This window comes from Anser cygnoides, chromosome Z (assembly GCF_040182565.1).
Source record: "Anser cygnoides isolate HZ-2024a breed goose chromosome Z, Taihu_goose_T2T_genome, whole genome shotgun sequence".
Taxonomy (NCBI): Eukaryota; Metazoa; Chordata; class Aves; order Anseriformes; family Anatidae; genus Anser; species Anser cygnoides.
The window spans coordinates 47,186,986-47,209,634 of NC_089912.1; the positions used below are offsets into that span (position 1 = coordinate 47,186,986).

A 22,649-nucleotide genomic window follows, 5' to 3' on the forward strand; every position below is an offset into this window, starting at 1 on the left:
TCACACAACTTCTGGCTATGCAGACAGGGAGACTGGCCAGGTGATTAGCTCCCACTGACTGCTGCCAACAGCTTTTGGGTCACAGAGCGGGGCAGGCAGGAGCTGAGGAGCAGGAGACCCCCAGCCAAGCTCCAGGGTATGGGTCTTCACGCCCACCGCCTCCCATGAGAGGCCAAACAACGCAGAGGCCTGGCGCCTGCACGCGGGGCGGTGGCAAGGCGAGGCCTGGGTCTTCCCCATCTCCCACAGGTACAGCTGGCAGCGCTGAGCCACTGCACAACATCCCCGACATTCCCAGTGCCCGTCCTTCTTGCTTCATATGGAAGAAAAACGACACTGCTTCAACACCAAGGAGACGTACTGACTTCTTTTAGTTCATATTTTCTTGGGTATGTGGGCATCTATCTGCACCTTTCATGGTAAGGATGTCATGATCAAGAGTCTGAATCAGACTGGCCCCATGGTTTGTTCTTCAAGCTGCTAGGATTAGCAGATCTCATTCTGCCATATCTATTTTTATAATCATCCCTTAAAGGAAAAAATAACCTTTATGTTCCTCTGCCCCATGACCTGGTTTGTCAACTTGGAAGAAGTGTGATTTGTGCCACCAAATGGCAACTGTTCCAGTCATGGGACCAGTTATAGCTTGGAAACCTCTGGAGGATATAACAGGACCTGATTAAAAAAAAAGAAAAACACATTTTTCCTACACTGGGGTCACCAACATCTGCTGTTTAGTGTGTCCACCCTCCAACAATTAGCAGTAAGTCTGATGAACAGGTTAAGAGCTCCCCATCAACCCTAGCCACTGTTAATGACATTCCTAATTAAAATAAACCTTATAGTCTGCCACCTACCTAATACCTACCTCTAGCAGCACTCACCACAGCTAACCTTCAGATCAAACGCTAAGTTTCAGAAGGCACTTTGGCAACCTCGCTTTATCAAGGACCTCACAACAACCTCCCGTTTTCTGTTCTGTTGTAGTTGCTTCCCTCTTTCTCACTCTCCCCTTTCTTTTTTTTTTCCTCCTCCTCCTTTTTCCTTCACGAATCCCATTCATAGCTGGGGGTATTGCCTGTGCTTTACACAAAACTTACTCTTCTGGGCACTTTGCCCACAACACGCTCTCTGCTGGATGCTGAACTAGCAGGGAGAGGGCAAGAAAAACAAGCTAAATATTGCTCCCAACAAGCTCGACCTGGCAGAAGACCTCACGTTGCCAGAGGCAGCGCGCAGGATCCCTGCAGACAAAGCAGCCACACGCTCTGTAAGAACAAAGATGATCCTCTCCTGCTCCTCCCTACTGCTATCCAGGGGCCGTTTCACATCAGTAATGCAGGCACCACACTCCTACAAATCTTTTGCCGTGCTGCATCAAAACCGGGCTGATGCTACCCCAAAATTTCAAGTGCTGTTTTACCCACCTCAATTAATTAGCTTTGCAGCCCGGGACGCTATTTCGTTGTCATAACGACTAAGGGATATAAAGCCCCTTCGGTTTTAAAGAGACTCCACACCACTGGTTCAACCTTTAAAACATAACCGAGGACGGCATCTCCGACACACAGCCCGGACTGAGCCGTGATGTAGCACAATTGTCACCGCACGCCCGCTTTCATTAGGAGGGCTGAGAAATACAGCCCCCATTGCTGTTGCGGGGTGGCTTTTTTGTTTTCTCTTCCCCTCTCCCCCCCCCCACAGCCGTTGGGCAAGTACAGCGAGCCACGAGCCGGGAGGGCAGCCCGCAACCCAAACGCTGGGGGGACACACGACCCCTGCCCTGCCGCCGGCCCGAGGGGCAGCAGCGCGGCTCCCCGCACCACCTGCCGCCCTGCCCACACCTGCCGCCGGCCGCACGGACCCGGCACGGGGTCACCGGGGCCGGGCCGCTCCCTTCCCCTCCCCTCCCCTTCCTTTCCCTTCCCTTCCCTTCCCTTCCCTTCCCTCCCCGCTGCCGGGAACAAAAGAGGCCGGTGCGGGGCGGCCGCCCGGCAGCGCGGCCCTCTCCCCCCGCTCCCTCTCTGCCCCCCCCCGGTCCCGGTGCCGGTGCCGGTGCCTCCCCCCCGCTCTCACCTGGGCCCGTCGCGTCGCGGCGGCGCGCTCAGGGCGGCGGCATGGCGCTCCCCACCCCGGACACGGCGGGCGAGCGGCCGCACGGCTGCTCGACACCCCCCGCGGCTCCCCGCCCCGGCTGCCGCCCTTACGCAACTGGCAGCGGCCGCCGACGGCGCAACCCCCCCGGGGGCGACGCTTCCCGGCCCCGAAAGGAGGCGGCTGCGCCCCTCCACCGCCGCCTCCTCCTCCTCCTCCTCCGTCCCGGCCCGCCCCCGGCACGGGGAGGAGCGGGGCCGAGCCGCCCGCCCCTCGCCCCGCCCGGCGCCGCGAGGGTACCTTCGGGGGGGGTGGTCGGCACCGCGACCCCCAGGAGCGGTAGCTAGGCGGTGGGGAGGGAGAGAGGTGCCGCGGGGTGCCCGAGCCCCCAAAATGCGGTGCAAAGGCGCAGGTGCTGGGGGGGGAGGTTGTAGCGGTGGTGGGGGTCCCTGCCGGGTGTGAGCGGCGGCAGCGAGGGGAGGCACAAACCCGCAGCAAGGGAGGGCGGCGAGAAGCGGGCGGGTACCAGCTGGTTTTCGTTCCGTTCAGGCTTAGGGAAACATAGAGAATAAAGTTACTCACGCGTTTGGGCTTAAAGAAAATAAAGGTACTTACGTGAGCCGGTGCCCGGGCAGCCTCTGACCTGGGAAAAGAGCTAGCTGGAAAATCTGATTCTGGTTTCTGCATATATACACATGCCTATATAAATGTATGGTCTGATTTGGACTACTATCAAACCAAAGCCCAAAATATTCTCGATTTTAAGGAACCGGTGCCCGCAGCTGTTCCCCAGCAAAGCACATCATCGGTCTGATGTAGAAACTCGGAGGGACTGAGGAGCTCCAGCACTTACCTTCGCTGGAGACCCGGAGCTCCAGGGCAGCCGCCCAGGTTGCTGGCTTTGATGTAGATCTGACAACGGGCTGCTCTTAAGTTTGGGACCTCCCACCGTTTCCAGTGCACTGAGGTTGGGCCAAACTCTCTACAAATCGGAAAGAAAAAAAAAAAAAAAAAAAAAAAGGAAGAAGGGAAAAAAAAAAAAAAAAAAGCCCTGATCAGATTCAAAATGCTTTGAATGAAACGGTTCCGGAAATACAGCCAACATTTTCCAACTTAATTATTTCCTTGGGAGAATTCCAGACAGCTGGGAACCAAGTGATAACTCATGCATATTCCTATAAACGCTGCCCCGTAACTTCAGTTCTAGCCATTTCTTCTTTGTTTACCGCTGAGCGCAGCCGGCCCGTGTTCGCGTGCAGCCCGAGGAGACATCTAGTGACTGAACCTCAAACTGCAAACCCAACCGGCCCGAAACCTTGGCGGTCGCCCTCGTTTCGGGGCCGAGGGGCGAGGGCTCCTGGCCACCCGCCACCGTCCAGTGGCCACCATCCATCGAGGAGGCCGATTTCAGGCCGCCCCCTTCGTGACCGAGGTCTGGAGCAGCGCGGTGCTGCACAGATTTGTCTGCAGAGAAGCGGGACAGGCTGGGGCAATTCCTAACTTGCAGTAAACCACGGCGAAGGAAGCCCTTGGGTATATGAATAAGGCGTTTTCATCTCCCTTTGATCACGCCTTTGTCTTCTTTAGCTTAACTTTTTTTTAATGCCCGGGAGCGCAATCCTTTTAACACGTGCGACTGTAAATCTTTGCCTCGTTTCAACAAATGCACACACAAACTGAGCATTCACATTTGCCAGTGACTTTAGTTTTGAAGACCAAGCCAAACTGACGGCAGCTAATCTTTGTTTAATGTGAAGTTCAAATATTTCAGCTGGAAAGCAAATGTCCATTTTAAAATAAAACAAAACAAAATCTGCACTGCACTGGACATCTATTTTACACATGTACTACTGTGCTTGCCCATGAAACGCACATGCTCAATTATTAATTCAGTTGTCTATTTGGATGGGCAATTGTGTTCATACACAGTGAAACAGTAGCAAATTAATACTTGGTGTACTCTTTTTACTGAATGGACTTTTATTTTTTTTTTTAGCGTGTGTCTGACATCCTGAAAAACACTTTTACATCAAAACACTCCTTCAGTTATCTTTCTTCATATATTCCTGAACTATTCCTTGAGAATGCCAAGTGAAACAGAACTGCTTATCCATTGGAAACTGCTTATCCTTTATCAGAACAGCACTGCTTATCCATTGGAAAGATATGGGTCCAAGACCAGAAAGAACCATTTACTTCTTATACGCTTCTTCAGACTGCTGATCAACATTCCCAGTCCGGGGTGTGCAAAGATCTCGTTTCAGTGATATATGGGTAGATGTTTGTTGGTACTCACTGTGTGGGGGCAAAAAGTAGAAACACTTCTACATACATGAGGTAATCCGAAGCTAAACGCATTGTGTTATATATACATATATTTTAAATGACACACACACATGCTTCTCGTTAACCTGACTCAAATCACAAATATCTGTCAACTGTAAAAACAGTAGATCAATTACAGAATGGAATTATCACCTAACAGCTACAGTTTCCAAAAGTGATGGTTACATGTGGATATAACAGTAACCTAAACCCCTAAGTATGTGAAAGATTGGATTTGCAAGATTACCTGGCTGTTTGAAATCTCGGTATCAAACCCAAATGGTGCACTGAAGCATTGCGTCTACATCTGGCATGACTTCTTCCCTCACACTGCTTTGGGTTTAAGCAGACAAATCCTTGTGTCAAAAGTATATCGCAAACCTTAAAAATACCAAAAGGCAGATTTGAAAGAGGCCATTGATGTGGTGACCATGGTCTGATGATTTCAAAATAAGTAAGGAAGCCACCTTTTGTATTTCTAAGCAAAAATAAATTCTAGTGGACTGGGGGGTCAGTGGTAAGTGTGTCCAGTTACCATTCAAAATCAGGGCCTAACTCTGAATTCCTATCCAGATCCTTGTGATTCAGAAAATTTTGCTTTTGTTGGTGTACTGCAGGTAAGAGAACAAACATACATATTTCTTTCCTTGTTAAGCCTTTCTGGCACTCATCCCGGGTACTCTGTGGTAATACCTTTTCCATATAGTAGCTGTGTTTTAAATTATCATACTAAACACATGTATTTTTAATTACCTCTCTGGGAGTTTAACATATTGTGTGGCAAAGAAAAGTGAGATTCCTGAAATAAAACAAAGGCTGCCTAGGCTGAAGAGGTTTGCTGTTGGTAAACTCCTGCTCCTCCATTGAAATGCTGTGCTTCAACCAAAGCTAGCAGCAGTTAACAAGATGTAATGACAGCTTAAAATAGAAGATGAAAGCGTTTAAATTGCACACTAGAGGAATGCTTAGATCTGTAACCAGGTTTTAGTAGGGAGTAGTTTCAGTGTGTCTTCTTGTGTCATAGTGTATTACAATTCCCCTCTGACATTTCCACCTTGTAGTCTTCCCTTCCCACTGAAGGACCGTGCCATTTTGTTAATTCACGTCAGAACAAAGCCACTTAGCACTCAGCTCTCTTTTTGCAGGTCTGTGAGAAAGTGTGAAGAAAGTCTTACTAGAGACTTCATTTATTACTACTGAAATTAATAGCACTAAAAACAGACAGCAAAAACCTGTGTCATGTGGCGAACATAACAAGGCTTCAGACTCTGCTCTGTGTGCTTCAAGGATTTCACAGACCTCCCTAAAGCTTCCCCTAATCGATCCACTGAGTTGAGTTCTATCAAAACCCTACCTTTCATTCTGCCTCTTCACTTCAGATGTTACCAACAATTTTACAGCAGAGAAACACATTGGAATTTCAAGATTCTGGGTCATATAGAGATCAGAAAGTGTTGAAAGCCAACAAGAAAAAATGAGATATTTTGTTTCTTTTGTCTTTTAAATGTTATACTCTGTAAGCAGACACTGACAGTGAACCAGCAGAATCATTTCAAAACTCCTGTTAATGATGGGAGCATAGGCTGCAATGAAGGTTGAAAGGAGGATTTGTGAACTGGGATTTTAAAGAAAGGTTGGAGACAACTATGAGGACCAAATGAGAATAGGCTGAGTAGCCAGACATATATAGCAGAAAAACATAGAGGGAAAGCGAGGGGAGGGGAGGGAGATATGGCTGTATTTTGTCTTCCATAATTCTGTAAATTACAGTTTGGAAAATACAAAATGCAAACTCATATTGCATTAATTTTTAATATCATCTCAGTAAAAGTCACAATTCTTACCAAAGCTATCCATATGCTGAGTAGTCTCACACCAAGAAGTAATTACAATGATTTTTTTCCGCTGTGTTTGCATTTTGGTTCAATGTGACTTAAAAGATTTAATCTGACTGTCTTCTGTATTTAAATAGTTTTCCATGGGAAGGCTTTTCTTTGAAGGTCTCCACCTTCCAAGTCACTTCAATATTTATTTCAATGTGATTAGGGTTGATATGTAATGCCAAAAATACTAGGCAACTGCAGTAGTAAATTTGGCTTACATTTAATGGAAACTGATTGTTAAATGAGCTACTGGTAACCCTAAGGGCTATTTGGTCCTGTCTGCCTGTTTGATCAAGAAATGGAAACAAAATGTAACCAGAAAAACTACTAGTCTAGTCAATCCAAGGAGAGTCCAGTCTGGAGTGCTGTGCTCTTAAACCAAAAGCTGCAGTCTACAGATCTTTACATATCTATTATATTTTTTTTGATAATTATGGGGTATGAGCTCTTATATTTCATAATCCATAAAGCAGACTAAAAATCATTAAATGCATTATCTCCTACAAGTTGCCTGCCAGAATTTAGTGAGACTATTTGGAATATCTATGACTGTGTTTCATCTCATGCATTTAACATTATCACTTTATTGCATTTCTACATGCATAATTAATAATAATAATGCAGAACATGCATAATATTTCTGTGCCATAAATATATGTCCTGAGTATTTGGGGGGTCTAATTTTGTGTTTAGTAGACAACAATTTTAGTTAACGTACTGAGAAATTTACAAAAGGAAGAGCAGAACACGAAACCCAGATTTCTGATCCTCACTCACATTGGCAGATATATACAATACAGCAGATACACACACACACACAAATGTGTTGTCTTAATCTTGGAGAAAGAAGGAAAGTCTGGCTTCCACTGTTGAGAAATCTATTATAAATGTTTTGCATGTATATTTAAGAATTACATATCTGATTGAAGGCACAGTATAAATATCTAGAAGTAGAAATGCTCAGGAACATCAGATAACTAAAAAGCATTCATAAATACTTCCAGAAAAAAAGGGAAAAAAAAAGCTATAACACTTCTAAAGCATTCCCAAACACAAGTGTAAAAGCTGTATTTGCAGGTAATCCATTTCATCCAAGAAGAGACATATGCAGGTAAGATACTTTTTGTATCTTTGAAAAACTAACAATTAAATTGCAACCTTAGGACACCAAGGGAAGGTACATTCCCATGGCATAAAACAGAGGTTTAAAACAAAGCTTCCATCACACAGTGCAAAACAGATCTCTTGTACAATATAATTTACTATTGCAAATCTTTGTGCACAGCTTTGGGCTCTAAACTCCAATATGCATTCAGGCCATAGTCCTCAAAATTATACTCTTTTTATTAAAAAAGACTTCTCTAAAACTGCATGAAAACACATTTGATGCACTTTTTAGTAATACCATAGAATAATACTTACCTTGTATTGTATCAAAGCAATCATATGCCTACGTAAAACTGGAGGGGTTTATTTCCAGTAAATTTTCAGTTTTCTGTCAACACAGTATGTCACCAAATGGCTGACTGAACCTTTTTTCCTTTTGGGAAAGAACAAATACAAAGGCTAATTACTGTTACAGGAAAAGTTATCTGTTGGGTTCCCTGCATAGGATATCATCCTGACCTTTTGTTTTTTTACAAAAACAGGAATTGAAGTGTCTCATATGAATGACAGCCAAATGTAAAAACAAGAAGTATTTGACCATCAGAAATGAGTCCCTTGATTCTCTGATGTGCATTTGCAGTGCTGCAAAACACAGTTCATTTAAAACAACAGAGAATTCAGGTTGACATACTCAGTAATTGTAAAACACATGCCACTTCTTTGAAGTCAGCCTCTAAAACAAGACATTGTGGCGAAATGCAATGACCATTACTGACTTCAGTGAGGTTTATTCAAATAAATAAATAAATAAATTTGGACTATCTGTCTGGTGAGCAGAGGTTTGTCTAGCACAGTAGCTGGTGACAAGAGATGATAAGAATATAAGAAATAGTTAACTAAACATACACCAACACTTGGTTATCTAGTCACCCATCTCCCAGTGACTGGAGGCTCTGGATCACCTCTGATACACTTTCATTTTCCAGCCATTAAAAGAGCCTGTTGCTTTCTGAATTCACATAAGTTCCTAGCATCCATAATGCCTCATGACAAGTTATTCTACAGCCTAACTGCTTCTTGTGAGAAATACCTCTTCTTGCCAGGTTTGGAGCTTCCACGTACTTGTTTCATTTGATACTCCATAGTTCTTACACTGAAAAATACAGTCGTTCCTTCTCCGTGCCACTCATACATGTTCTTCCCTACTCATTTATTTTCCACTCTAAATACATAGAGTATGTTTCCTTGTTCCTTACATGGAAACTGTTTAATATCTCATCCTTAGCGTGCTTTATCATTCTTTTTCCAATTTGATACATCATTTATTTTTAAGGTAATAGGACCAGAATTGCAGTAGGCTCCAGCATATGGGCACCCTGGATATAAAAATCTAATTTTTTATTCTTCTCTTCTACACAAATGAACTCTTAAGTCATTTTTCTTCTTCTAGTCACCACTGATACCTGCTTAGTAATATTCATTGTAATGCCAAGACCTTACATTCCTGAACAGCAGCTTTCTAGAATCTGTAACTGTGCACATAAATTTTACTTAGGACACCCCAACAAGTGGTAAATACCACAACCAGATCTGTAAGTTTTTAAGAAGTAACTGCTCATCAGATTAATTGCATGTTCCTGTTATGAGTCATGTAGAAAATGAAGCCAGTTAACTTAAACCTTGGTTTTATTTTGCAACTGCAAAGCAGCATAGGCAGCAGCAGCAGCTGAAGAACTCCGCCATTTTATGATCACCTTTTATTTCCTGTGATCATATGTACTTCGGAGGACTAGGAATTATACTGAGGCTCAAACATTTTCAGTGCCACCTAACTTTTAGAAATGTTTTTCAATACGGTTTATAAGTGCTGAAAGGGAAAGCTGAAAGGTCACTTACAAACTCATCCTCTAGAGAGCTCCAAAAACTCAGATTACTGAGATATACACATTCATGAACAGCTTCATATAAAGGAACAATGAAAAAATGGTGAGCTTCACAACACACCAGAAAGAAAAAAAAAAAAGAAAAGAAAAAAAGAAAAGAAAAAGGTGTAAGAAAACAGAACTTCACTTCCCTGTTGTCTTCTCAATTGCTGTCATTTAATGTTAAGATAAATAATTAGAGGAAGAAAGTAAGGGAAAAATGCCTGATAAAGTACAAAATATGCACAAGGCAAGACATAGTTCTCAGTGTAAGCATGCCATTCTTTGTACTCTGAAGGTTAGACAACACTATAACAGGGAAGTTCTCTTCTACTGACCCCTTTAATTTTCCTTCGAGTCCTTTTGCTACCAACCTACTATTTCTCTCTACTATTTCTCTCTTGCTTTTTGGTTCCATTCCCTTCCCCCACTGCTTGTTGTACTGCCACAGAAGTACATTTGCTAAGCAAGCCAGATGTACATGTTGGACTGATACCAACATTTTATATTTAACTTCTACCTCCACAGAATTTAATGGAGTAAGCTGCATGGAGCAAAAATGAACAAACAAACAAATAAAACAACAAAAACCCCACACCCAACAGCTGTGAACATACTACATGTTTATATACAATGCATCCCAAACTCAGACAGCAAAGATTTTTTAGAAAATGACTTCTCAATTGAAACTTCAGGCTGAACATACAGATAACAGCATGTATCTGTCATGGCAATTTTCTTCCTGTCTGAATTAGACAGACCGGAGACATTATGAAGATGAAAAAGGTAGCCATGACTTAAGCCAAGCACAGCGAAAAGAATGCTAATTGGGGTCAAAAAAAAAAAAAAAAAAAAAGGAAACTACACTAAACTAAACTAAACGAACAAACAAACAAAAAAACAGCACCACACACAACCAAGTCTTTAAATGATCTGAGGTAACGTCTGCACAGCAACAGATACCGAGAGCAGAAAGGGTCCTGCTGGCTTCACATATCACGCAGACTGTCTGCTGGACCAGTTTGCCCGCTGTTTTCCAGTACACGTGGTGTTTTGTAGCATACATTTATATTGATTATATGTGTAAGGAATCACAGATGGTGAACCTTACTCCGTGCTGAGCAACAAAATGATCAGACCTTCCCATGGATTCAGACTAACTCTCCAGTGAGGCCTGAGCAACATACCAGTTTCCTGCTGGCCCCTGCTGCAGAGACGGTTTCATGCAGGCGTTGGACTAACCTTCCTCCTGGATGTGAACCAGAGCCGTGCTTTAATCCTAGAGAATGAAAAACAAAGGAGTCAATAAATGAGCTTGTTAAACAAAACAAACTTGTAAATGGGTGCGATGAGAGCTACTTTCTAAAAAGGGGGTGTTCTTCAGCAGGCTTGATCAGAACAAGAAGCTGTCCGAGACTGGGTAAAATTTGGGTCCTCCCCTTGAAGTGCACCATGGCTGGAACATAAACCCTTAGAGATTCACAGTCCAGCCAACAGAAAAGGGCAAAGAGCGAAATACTATTGTTTCACAATGCTGTGGATGCTTTTAGGTCAAATGTCTTCCTATGCACAAATAATTGCTTATTCCACAACTACAGAGATCATAATCAAGTTTGTTCTTTTAGTTCATCTCACTTATCTAAAGCTTAATACTCTTGATATTTCTGTTTCAACTCATGGTTTTCAGGGCATAACCCCCCTCCACCACCCAAATCCTACATGTACATTGTTTAGCAACTTCATCTTTGTGGTGTGATTGATTAAGTATGAAAATCATAAAAACAAAATAGGAGAAACAGTGTTGGGAATATTTTTAATTAAAAATAGATATATGTAAGTAAACTCTTCTTTGTCTTTTTTTTTTTAAAGCTAATTTTATTTTGGGTACTATCCAAGGTCATTTTAATTGAAAGAATGTAGAGTAGAAGCATTTTCCCTGTTTATTTTGCATTTTTGGTATTAGATTATGTCCACTGAGCTTCACAATTTTTATTGTATGTCACAAGTAACCAGGGAGAGACAACACTTCTTCAGAGTCAGAGAAATGTATCTATAAATCATAGATTGACTGAAGGACAGGCAGTATAGAAACCACTTTCAATTTAGAAACATCCTCCTCAAAGCAAGGTAACAAATTAAAGTGATATAACAGGCACAAATGTTTTTGCATGCTGTTATTTCAGAATATCACTAAAATTTAAGCAGTACTATCTGATCTATTTGTCCTGTAGAGTGAATACTCAGTAACATGTTGCTACATACAAAAAGCCTAAAAGACTGTTCAGTAATAATGACTTTTTTTTTTTTTGAAATGTATGCCTCATTAGGACTTCCAAATTCAAGCTTTTATTTATTACCCCCCCCCTTTGCAACCCTTCTCTGTCCTGTGTCCCTCCCTCCCCCGCTCCCCCCAAACTTTCCCCAGTCCCCAAAGGGATGCTATTTTATTTGATGTATTTACCTGTGAAGTATTATACAAATATATTCAGGCTGTCTTAATATCTGCCTTGGAAGGCCTGCAGCTCTACAATTAAGTTTCTCAATACAGACTGCATATCAACTTAATGACAGAGATTGCTGACTGGTAAAACAAAAGGTCTGAGATGTGAATGGCTCCTGTATGTCTCATTGGTGCTAATCCTGGAGATCATTAATCACATCTTAAAGGGAAATATTAGTGATTACTCCGATTACTCCTAATTGGTTCCAGCAGAGAGGGGAAAATAAATAAATTAATTAATTAATTAATATGGCTGATATCTGGCCATCACTGTTTGAAAGTACCATATTCCAACCCAGAACCGGAGTGGAGCAGTGCCTTGTGATCTGGAATTGCTTGCCTGGAGAATGTGGCTGCTTTCTCCCTTCAACAGGATTTCACTTCCACCTTGATACACGTGATGTTCCTTGCACTCACCAAATTTTCCAGTGTTTCCTCAATGAGAAAGAAAGCTACCTGAAACTTCATAGGAAGCCAATTTCTTTCTTTGGACTACTCTTGAGTTAGAAACTGAATTAGAGATGTATTTAAGATCTGAACAGTACTGTCAGGTGAAGGCCATTATTGTTTCAGGGCCAAGTAATAAAAGGACATAAAAGGACACTGGAGAAAAAAAAAAAATAAATAAAATAAAGGGACATAGAAGTCAGCTTAGGAGAAACTTCTTCACAGCTTAAGGCTCTTCTTAATATTTAGATAATGCTAGAACAGAAAAACATCTCAGTATGGACCTGGTAAATTTAAAGCATGAGAGGGCTACATTTAATGTCTGATCAACACTTAGTGATATGTTTGATACTTCAGTTGTAGTACTGAAATCTTCTAGATTACAAATATCCTAAAGTCAGAGAAGTCCTGGGATCAGTGAGGCCAAAGCTGTGATCTTCCCTGCCATGTAACCTAATGCAACCCATCAGTTACGACCTCAGGCACGCGCCAAGACCTCCAAGCCCCAAGAATGCAGAATCTCAGAAATGGTTGTGCAAATAGGACCACATAAAGAAAAGTGCAAACTCAAGTGCATCTAGTATTTGGTGGAGTCAACTCCCATGCCTCTTTCATCAGCTTGAAGTTTCAACGTTTGCCTTGAAGACTCTAGACTCTCTATTCTCTCTAGAATACTATAGTTACACCAGAATCTATTCTTTAGTTTTTCAAATAAGTATTTTTAGTGTGTGTTGCAGCTGGTGCTTAACAATATAAGTTGAACATCCTTTGAAAGTTCAAAACCCAAGAGGTAAATCAGAAGTACTAGATTTGGAATAGTTTGTCTTGAGGGAGAGGGATAAACTCAGGACTTTTTGTGGTTCAACATATGTTTTTGATATACCGGATAGGGTTGGGCTTGAATTCACTAGCTCTTCCTTGTTGAAAAGGCCCATAAACATCCTCAGGGAAACAGATCTCTTATAAAACTTTACAGAATGCATTCTATTTGGAACTAAATTCCAGACGCTATCTACACTCAGCTCTATAGAAAACATTTTAAAAAAATGTCTAATTGATAGTATCATTTCTATTTCACAATACAGCATTGTCTTCCTATCAATCTGCTTGTATCCTCTCACAAACAGTATAATCATTAAAGACTACTTAAAGGGTAGCAGATAGCTAACAGGATACAGACACTTTTATCTTTGAGTTGACTTCAACTGCTTCTCCAGCATTTGAAAAGAATGATGGATTTGTGTTTATAAAGTGAGTTAAAAACAAAGTGCAGAGGAATTGCTTGATGCCAGCATGGGGAAGCATACTGAAGATTGGCAATTTTCTTGGTCCAATACTATGATAACCAGTGTCTGTCTTGCAACAGTTACTGAGTTCATATTCTCAGCAGAAGGGTCAAGCTCAGGAAGATTTAATACAAATTTTGGGATTTACCAGTTCTGGTCCTTGAGTCATTAACAAGGACAGTCAATATTGCTGATTAACGTTGTCCAGAAAACCTGTAAAATGAAAAGGAAGTCAGGAAAAAAAAGAAAGAAAGAAAGAAAAAGACAGCCACACTGACCTAGGAGTACATACTTGAAACATAAGTATAAATTCATCTAAAGAGAGTAATATCATTTGCCAATTTTCCTGCTAGCATAGATAGATGTTTATATATTCCTACAGCATTCAAAGCCAGAGCCTCCCCATTGAACAGTATCAGCTAGACTGTCTATAATAAAGTTTTTTCATCCTAGTATGTTTAATGTATTAATATCTAGCAATTAGGGTATATGCAGCAAAGGGCGTAACCAAAATTAGAATGCTTTTAGCTGTAATCTCATCTAAAAATAACTTTAATAAATTCATTGTTTTAGCATGTTTGTATCTCACTGTCAATGTTTGCTGTTCATTAGTGCACAGAATTGCTGCTTCTAGGCATAATAAAATGTATATCAGTAAAAAATAAATGTAAACATTATTACACAGAAATGAAGAAGTATTATTTAAACAGAATTCTCTGTCTGCTTACAGCTGTTACCTACCCATAACCTTTATTACATGAATTTCCACAGGAAAGCACATGGAAAGATAACATAATGAAGGCAGGTGTTTTCAGGCATACAATTCTCAAGAAAACACAGTATGATTTATCATTGAAGGTTTGAATTTCCCATTAATATGTAACATTAAACACATTAGAAATTTAAAATACAACACATGAAAACAAAGTTACCCCTGAAGCAGTTAGTCTAATCTTATCTGGGCAACTGGAGCTTGATTGCAGGTCTGCTTCAAAGGGCTTACAAAACCCACTTTGATTTACAGCTTCTACTTCGGGAAAAATCTTTTAAGAATATAAAAGGCCCAAACAGATTAAAATTCTCAATGTCTTCAGCAAATACTTTCAGGTCTAATTAGTTGTAGCAAGACTGGAAACTTCAAAATCATGGCAACTGCCTTCAGAATGGTTTGTCTATGTTTTTGGAAAACTGTAATTTTGGTCCTTCTAGCTAGTACAAACAAAATAAGAACCTAGAAAATTCAAATATGGTCAGACTGAATGACCATATATTTGTTTTTCTATTGTACTAAATAGCTATATTAGAATCAGTTCCTGTGCAGGACTGCAAACACCCAGATTCCATTTCCATGAAGAGCCAAGACAGCTCTGTACCTTGTGATATCACCAAGGCCACCAGAAATGTCAACAATAACTTTGCAGAGACCTCATTATAGAGCTTAAAACATTTTGTTACAGTGCTCTCCAATGGTGTCCAAAGTAGTGGGGGTAGAGGTACATGCACGCTAGGGGTTGTGCAGGACAGTCCACTGTGGTATAGGAAGAATATATTTTTGTACCATTAATAAATAAAATTAAATAAATTTAAAATAGTGCAAACATCATCTTTATCTAATCTTTTTAACTTGTGTATATTTTTATAATGTACATAATATTCTAGTATAGCTGTGCATTTATGTAATTCATAAATTAATAGATACATGTATCAGGGGTGCCTGCTCAAAATAAAATGTTTTAGAGTTGCATGATCCAAGATGCTTGGAGACCACTGGTCTACTCATAGTACAGTAATGGTATCAATGAAAAAAAAATGGAGGACTTGCTGTCATTAAAACTCTGTTTTGGTTGTTTGCTTGATTTTTAATCAGAATCAAGTACTCTCCCAAGGACATGTGACAATGCACAAGAACTGAGAAAAAAAAAAGTAAATCTGTAGTGTTTATTCCCCTCCTCTCTTTTCTGCCTCTTTTTATTTTTCCATTTTCCTACTTCCTCTCTGTTTACAGTTATATTTGGCACTTTTCTGTCCTGTACATTTTCCCTCCCATTTAGACTAGTTCAATTCAAAAAAAAAAAAAAAACACTTTACTTTATAAAGCCAGAGCTCATACTTCCTTTTGTCTTTGTATTTCCTTTTTCTCATTTTGTCTAGTTCTGCCACAATCTCTCCATATTCCCAGTGTCTCCCCTTTTTTTCTGTCTTTCTACCCTTTTTTCCCCTCCTTTACCTAACCACAAACCCCCTTTATCTTACTTGCAGAGCCATCATTGGGCCTTCCCATTGTCCGTTTCCCTCAGCCTTAACCTTTTTCTTTTCCCCGCTGGGACCTTACATTTTCCACATCCTCTCTTTCCTGTTATTTTCTTTTCCCATGACAGGAGGGAAGAGAAATACTTGGGAGTAGAGACATGCCTTTGTGGTGTTCTGTTTCCTCTAGCCTTCCGGCTACCCTTTCTCTTGGCAGCAAACCTCCCCCAGCCAGAGCAGCAATAGCTGACCACGCGCTGCAGCAAGTCCCTTCCTGCCTGAGGTCCTCTGCACCACCAAAATGCGCAATGCAGCGCACCGCCAGTGAAGCCTGATCCACTCCTGGCAGCAGGTTGGGAGGTTTCTGGGAGGATGCCCTGAGTCATGAAGCACTGAAACCAGCACGGGGACAGGCAGACAGGGCACAATAGGCAAAAAGAGGGAGCAAGTAACAACACACGGTGAGAAACCAGGTATGTGCCTGTGAGCAGCAGCTGAAGAATGAGACAATTCAAAGAAAGGCTTTCTATACTCACAGGTGGCAATTACATGCCAGGGCGTATTATTTCAATTATAGTGTTACAGGAGGAATCATTACAATTAGCAGTCTGGCAACATGCAACTTAGTAGTCAAAAGTCACAGCATCTTGAAATCTGAAGTTACTTATATAGTTGCTTCACCACTGCTGCCATTTTCAAAAAGTCATTACTCCAGGTGTTTCCACATACAAAATGTCATAAGAAATTATCAGCTACAATGCAATGTAAGCAATAAAATATTAATGTAGATACCGAGGGAAATATATTTCTTAGAATAAAGTCAAAATAAAGGGTCACTATAGAATTATATTTACACACACCTTTGACTAAAAGATATCAAAATGTTACAGTATACACCAGATAACTTCACTGGTGAATATTTAAATTCATCCTCAAAAAATGTGCAGGCACATGGCTTTATTGCTTTAAAAAAGTGTTAAAAAAATCTAAGTGTTTTTTGAAGATAACCATTTCCTTTTTTGGCATACTTCCTTCCTTTTTTCTGCATTATTATACTGCAGAAACAGTATCAGCATTGTGTTACTTCCTTTTCCTAATAACCTCTAAAAATAAATAAAAATGTCTATAAAAGTATTGATCCATAATATGCAACAAGTACTAAATGCTATAAAGTTTGGCTCTTCTCTATCAGTTTATTTGAAAGTATGTGGCCATATATTCAGTAATGCAGTTTCTTTTTGCAGTTCCCCTTACTGTTTCTCATACAGAACATAGCAGAGAGCAACTACAGTGATTATGGAGGCAGAGTACTTGTCTTACAAATAAAAATGGAGAGAAAGCTGTTGGCAGGCAGTAAGATGGCTAAGATGATGGCAGAATTGTTGTTTATTAAATCCTGCAAACTAGAAATGGAGGACACTGAAACTTGTAAGGGAAGGATTTAAACAGAGAAAAGAAAGTAGTATTTTTTTATTTTTTATTTTACAGTGAACACTGAAATTATTGCATTTGTTGTCATAGAACAACAGCATCAACAACTTTAAAAGGGGCATAAACATTCACAGACAAAACATAAGCAGATATTAAAAGGCATAAGTTTGGATGTACCCTTTAACATTTCTTGTTCGGTAATTTAAGAAGGTCTGCATGGCCTGCCTTCCTAAATAACATCTCTGACTATCACTATTGGAGACAGAATACTGGGACAGATGGACAACCGATCTGACTCACTACCGCATTTCTTATATTTTTAGAGAACTTACTGCAAGGAAGCATTTACAGTGTATTAGCTGCTACTCTGCATTTTCTGACCCACATAGAAGCGTGATGCAATTAAAGGAAAGAAGGACAAGCAATCCTGCATTTATGGTACGTAAGATCACAGGGTATTGCAGAACAACCAAAAAAAGAAATCCATACACTTGCTTAAGGTAAAACATGTATTATCCACCCATATCCTGCCGCTCTACACGCGGTCTATATAGTGCAAGAAGTTGCAATAATATAAAACTTTGACTTGCAGAGAGACCTCTGTGTTTCATGGAAGCCCAGGAGGGTGGATCAGCTCCCATCATGATAACTAAAATTGCTTCTTTAGTTAGACCTACATACTATGTAACAGGGAAAACAAAACAAAAACAACTCTTTGAAACATAAAAGAGAAGCACGGAAAAGAAGCGCAGACTGTTAAATCATTTACTGTGAGTAAGAATCAAATCCTTGGCTGCCATAAACATTCACGACTGACTCCAGTAAAACTATACACATATAACACACATATTTCTAACTTAGATTCTTCTGTGAACTGACATTGATTTACGGAAACGTGTAATTTCCTTATATTTTATCAAACAAATAAACATACTGCACCTTGTAGTCTGTACAAACGCTATACATTAAAGTGATTCCTGGTTACTACTTATTCCAATTATTTAGCCTACAGTTGAATTACAGTTCAGTAATTGTGTTACAGTTCAAATAGAACAACAAAATTACTATTAAACACATACATTCTCATAGATGGCCATGTCCTCACAAACAACACAGAAAAAAGAGAAAGACGACTCAGCCCAGAACAGTTGTTGATCACTGACAAAGCAATAATCAGAAACAAATCAGTATTTGGTTCACTTATGAACTCCCTTGTTTGCACAACTAGATACTACAGCATAAGAGGAATTCATATGATTTTTTAAAATTTTATTCTTTATCTATATTTCTGTTCTGATTCCAAGTTCCGTGTTACGTCATTAAAGTGGCCACAAAATCTCTGACAGGTAGCGGCTTTTATTCAAACTCGTTGCTAACTAAATATGTTACCACAACACAAAAAGAAATCTGTTAAGTAAACCACGCAATACTCTGCCTTCCTCTGTAAAGCATGACACAAAAGAGTTGTCCAAATACCATATGAAGGAGTAAACCATATATTTAGCACTACCCACGTGCTGCCTTGTGTAGCAGAACGTTCTGAAAAACACAATGCCTCTTGTCAGCACTTAGGTTACATTGCTCAATTTTTTCCTGGAAGTGCTTCTAATAAATGAAAACATGCCCATTAACAAAACATAATAGCATCATTTGGGAGGCCATTTCAGACCAGCGACCTCAGCAGACAGCAGCATGGATCCTGTTCTGAACAGTGCAGCATCTACCAAATGGGCCACAGGAACTCAATCAAGAACTGGTACAAGATCGCCGAGCACTGTATGTGCCTCCAAATCAGTAACCTGAAAAAGTTTCTGGTGGTGTGCATCCACATTCTTTTGCTCTCTCTGGGACGGCTTACAACTCCTTCACATTTAAAGCCTACTTGGACTGTATGATCTTCAAAAGCAGACGACTTGCCCAACCAAGAAAAATGCTTTAAAAAGAGAGCTGAGAAAGACTTGTACTACTGTTGCATGCCTTTGAGGTACCACGAGTTATTAATCAAATTATCTTCATCTTTTTATTTGTAATAAAATTTTAATATAAAATTTTTATAAAATTTTATAGCTTAAATTTTAATACTGTTTTAATACTGTTATAGCTTAAAACTCATTTGGATCACTGGTACAGCTTTTTCAGAACAATACAGTAAATCCACCATTTATCTGACGCCAGAGGAAAACGTAGGGCAAAAATGTTTTTGACTTCACGGTTTTGGAGGAAAAAAAGATTCAACGTTCCCAATAGGAGAGCCTGATTCCACACTCATATGAATACGACCTATGCTCTAGTAGGACAAAGGGCACTGCAACCTACTTAACGTAATATGCACAGCTTCCATAGGAAGACAAATTGATGATCACATTATTAAGAATCTCTTCAGTATCTTCTCTTCTGTGCTGATGATTAAAAAAACTATTTGCTTTCAGTAAGCTAGAAACATTTGGAAATGGGACACTGTAAAAATCACATAACCATTTGTATGATACCAATCAGGTATCATTCAAATACCAAATCATTAGGTATCATACAAATACCAACCACAAAACCTCTTCTAGCCAGCAAAATCTTTTTGAGGTTTTCTAATTATTTTGAAATAGAATATTAGGTTAAAATACCTTACTAACGCCTCTAGAGCAAACCTGATGCTGAATACTTTTTAAGGTTGACCCCTTTCTCCCTAGCAAAGAAATAAATTTTTACACTACGTGGATTTTTACACTATCCTGTTTTTAAAGCATTTTTATTGGCAATTTATCAAAAATATTTTAGGATTTTACATCCTTCAGAAAGAAAGAGCAAAAGGTCTTACCTGAGAAGTGAAGAAAAAAAATACAGTGGATAGTTTATCATCATCATACAACGGTATTTCTTCAGAAGGAAAACACTGCTTCTTTACAATTAATATTGTCTCAATGCAAACCTGTTCTACGTGTCAAGAATTCTACAGCCATTTCATGCTGGAATTTCACTCTGATGCTATGTCAGCTCGATAGGTCTTCAGGATAATTTCTGAAGTGTCAAATATCCAAACTATTTAAATGAAGAGCAAGCCTGATTCAGCTGGTAGCTCAAAGTTGTGTGTTTTTTTCCTCACCTCCAATGAGAACACGAACTTTTCACTTGCATTTTACAAACACTATTCAAGTGGATTAAATCAAGCTTTACTAACCAATTTTATTTAAAAAACACTATCCTTATTTGGGCTTATCAACTGCTTGCTAAACACAAAGGTCATAAGGTAACAGTTGTGACAGCAATATTCCCACCTGTGAGAAGGTCCAGGACCTCTTTCAAAGGCAAAGACATTTGCCTTTTCAGGATTGCCCGTTTATAATTTTCAACCTTCCTTTAGCGGTAGGGTAGCAATACGAGCTCTGATAACACTGTCTATAGTACAAATTCTGGTATTAGAATCAGTCCCAACAGCAGCATATCAACCACCAACTGTCTCAGGATTCAAAAATACAGGGGCACTTCCTGTAGCAGTCTTCGATGCTTTTCTGATGCTGAAAGTTGAAACATCGTAAGTGGGAGGCAGTCAATAAACATAATTCTTATCATCCTTATCATTCAAGTCTCCAATTCTGAGCTGGTGTACAATGATGTACAAATATGAATAGTGCCAACTATCTAAAAGATTTTCATACCATACTTCAGAAAATCACAGCACAACTGAGGCTGAAAGAGATCTCGAGATTACCTAGTCCAACCCACATGGCTCAGAGAAGGGTCAACTGCAGCAGGTTGCCCAGAGGTGTGTTCCACAAACTGAGCTGAGTATCCATAAAGATGGAAACTCCACATCTTCTCTTCGCAGCACTCCAGATGTCTCACCCCACGTCGAGTCGAGAGGAAGGGTCACCTCTCTAAAACTGCTGACAAGTCTCCTCCTAATGCAGCCCAGAATGCTGTTGGCCTTCTTTGCTCTGAGAGTGCATCGCTGGCTCACAGTCAGCTTGTCCACCCCAAAGTCCTTCTCTGCAGAGCTGCTTTCAAGGAGATCAGCCCCCTAGTTATACAGGTTGCATTTTCCTCCTCTGATTCTCAAACACTATTTACCTTACTTCTTACTTAGTTTCTTCACTTTACCTTCCACTAGCAATGTATACCATACACTGAGAAAAAAAAATGGAACATTCTGTAGTGAGGTACTGAGTAGCTAAGCTCTGTAGCATAATAATGTCCAGTTAAAAGAGCCCAGAAGTAAACACACAATTTTTCATGTTCTTAAAACAGTAACACAACTTGGAAATCCACCAATAAGAGTAGCTAACTGAACGTACACTTAGAGCACTTTGCTGCCACATGAGAACAGTAAACAGAAGTGAGATCATGGCTTTATTTATTTTTTAAAATCTGTAGCTGGGAGTGAGATAGCGTAGGCTCAAAACATGCCCCCAAAAGACCACACCTTTAGAGAGTAATCACAGTTTATATAAATGAAGCTGTTTTTAAAAGGTGATTTGCCAGGTTTACAGAACTGAGAAGAATTTACTGTCAAATATCTGGCTAAACAAATAAAAAAAGAATAAGACCACGTGGTTCACAACGCTCTTTTCATTTTCTGTAAAATAAAGACATTGTGCTATTAATGAATGCTGAATCAACTCTTATGTATCATGAGACAACTGCATTTATAACAAAACAACAGCTTATTGTCAATCTCACCAAAATGATGGTTTAAAGACAAGACAACCGCCATGTCAAATGTTTTCCTCCAAGCCGCAATAGCTCAGAGTTGCTTTACATCAGTCACATGTTTCTTGTCATAGTATAACTCTCAATACAAGCTAGGCTGTGCATAAAAGCTATATTAATTCCTTCAGTAAACAACTCATCTGAAAAACCTAGGTGTAAAATACAAATCGGAACAAACTGGCAGTAATTAACAATGCATAAGTGGTCCCAAAGAGACCAGAATCTTTACTCACCACTGTAAACTGGCACAGCTGCATCTACTGAAGACAACACAGTGCTAGTCAGGCCTTTTGTTCTGCCTCAACAAAACAGAAACAAGAGCAACAAAGTGGCTATGCCACCTATTCTGTCCTTTCAATTAGACGGTGTCATAATATTCCCCAGCAGTCAGTTCTTGTGGTGACACTTGATCATTTACCTGCAATTTGTAGTACTACCAGCCAATCCATATCACTTTTCACCAGAGTTCTACGATCTTTGTGTGTGTTATTTCTGAAAGAAGCTCTGGAAACACGCTTTAAAATGAAAGCACTCAAACACTTATGGGAAAGTATTTCCATCTAAATCAGAGATAGGCGGTAAGAAAATAAAATCAACTGTATATAAAGTATGATGTAATAGAGCTGATTTACATACCTATTTAAGCGCATTTCCAACTCAATATTGGATTGGGGTGAAAATCTACTGTAACATTATTGTATCTGAG

General features: G+C 40.1%; 1 protein-coding gene across 3 annotated transcripts in view; it reads right to left on the reverse strand.

Moving 5' to 3' along the window:
• CEMIP2 (cell migration inducing hyaluronidase 2) overlaps positions 1–10,641 on the reverse strand; it is a 58,420-nt gene extending 47,779 nt beyond the window's left edge. Inside the window, exons 1-3 of one of the 3 annotated variants that reach the window (XM_013194513.3) lie at positions 10,519–10,641; positions 7,725–7,842; positions 2,948–3,076 (exon numbers count right to left, since the gene is read on the reverse strand). The gene's annotated coding sequence lies outside the window, so the exon portion shown is untranslated. Of the gene's footprint in view, positions 1–2,076; positions 2,299–2,709; positions 2,862–2,947; positions 3,077–7,724; positions 7,843–10,518 lie in introns of those variants that run through there. The other 2 variants (XM_013194515.3, XM_048049670.2) reach the window with 2 other exon arrangements.
• Positions 10,642–22,649: the final 12,008 nt, after the last annotated feature.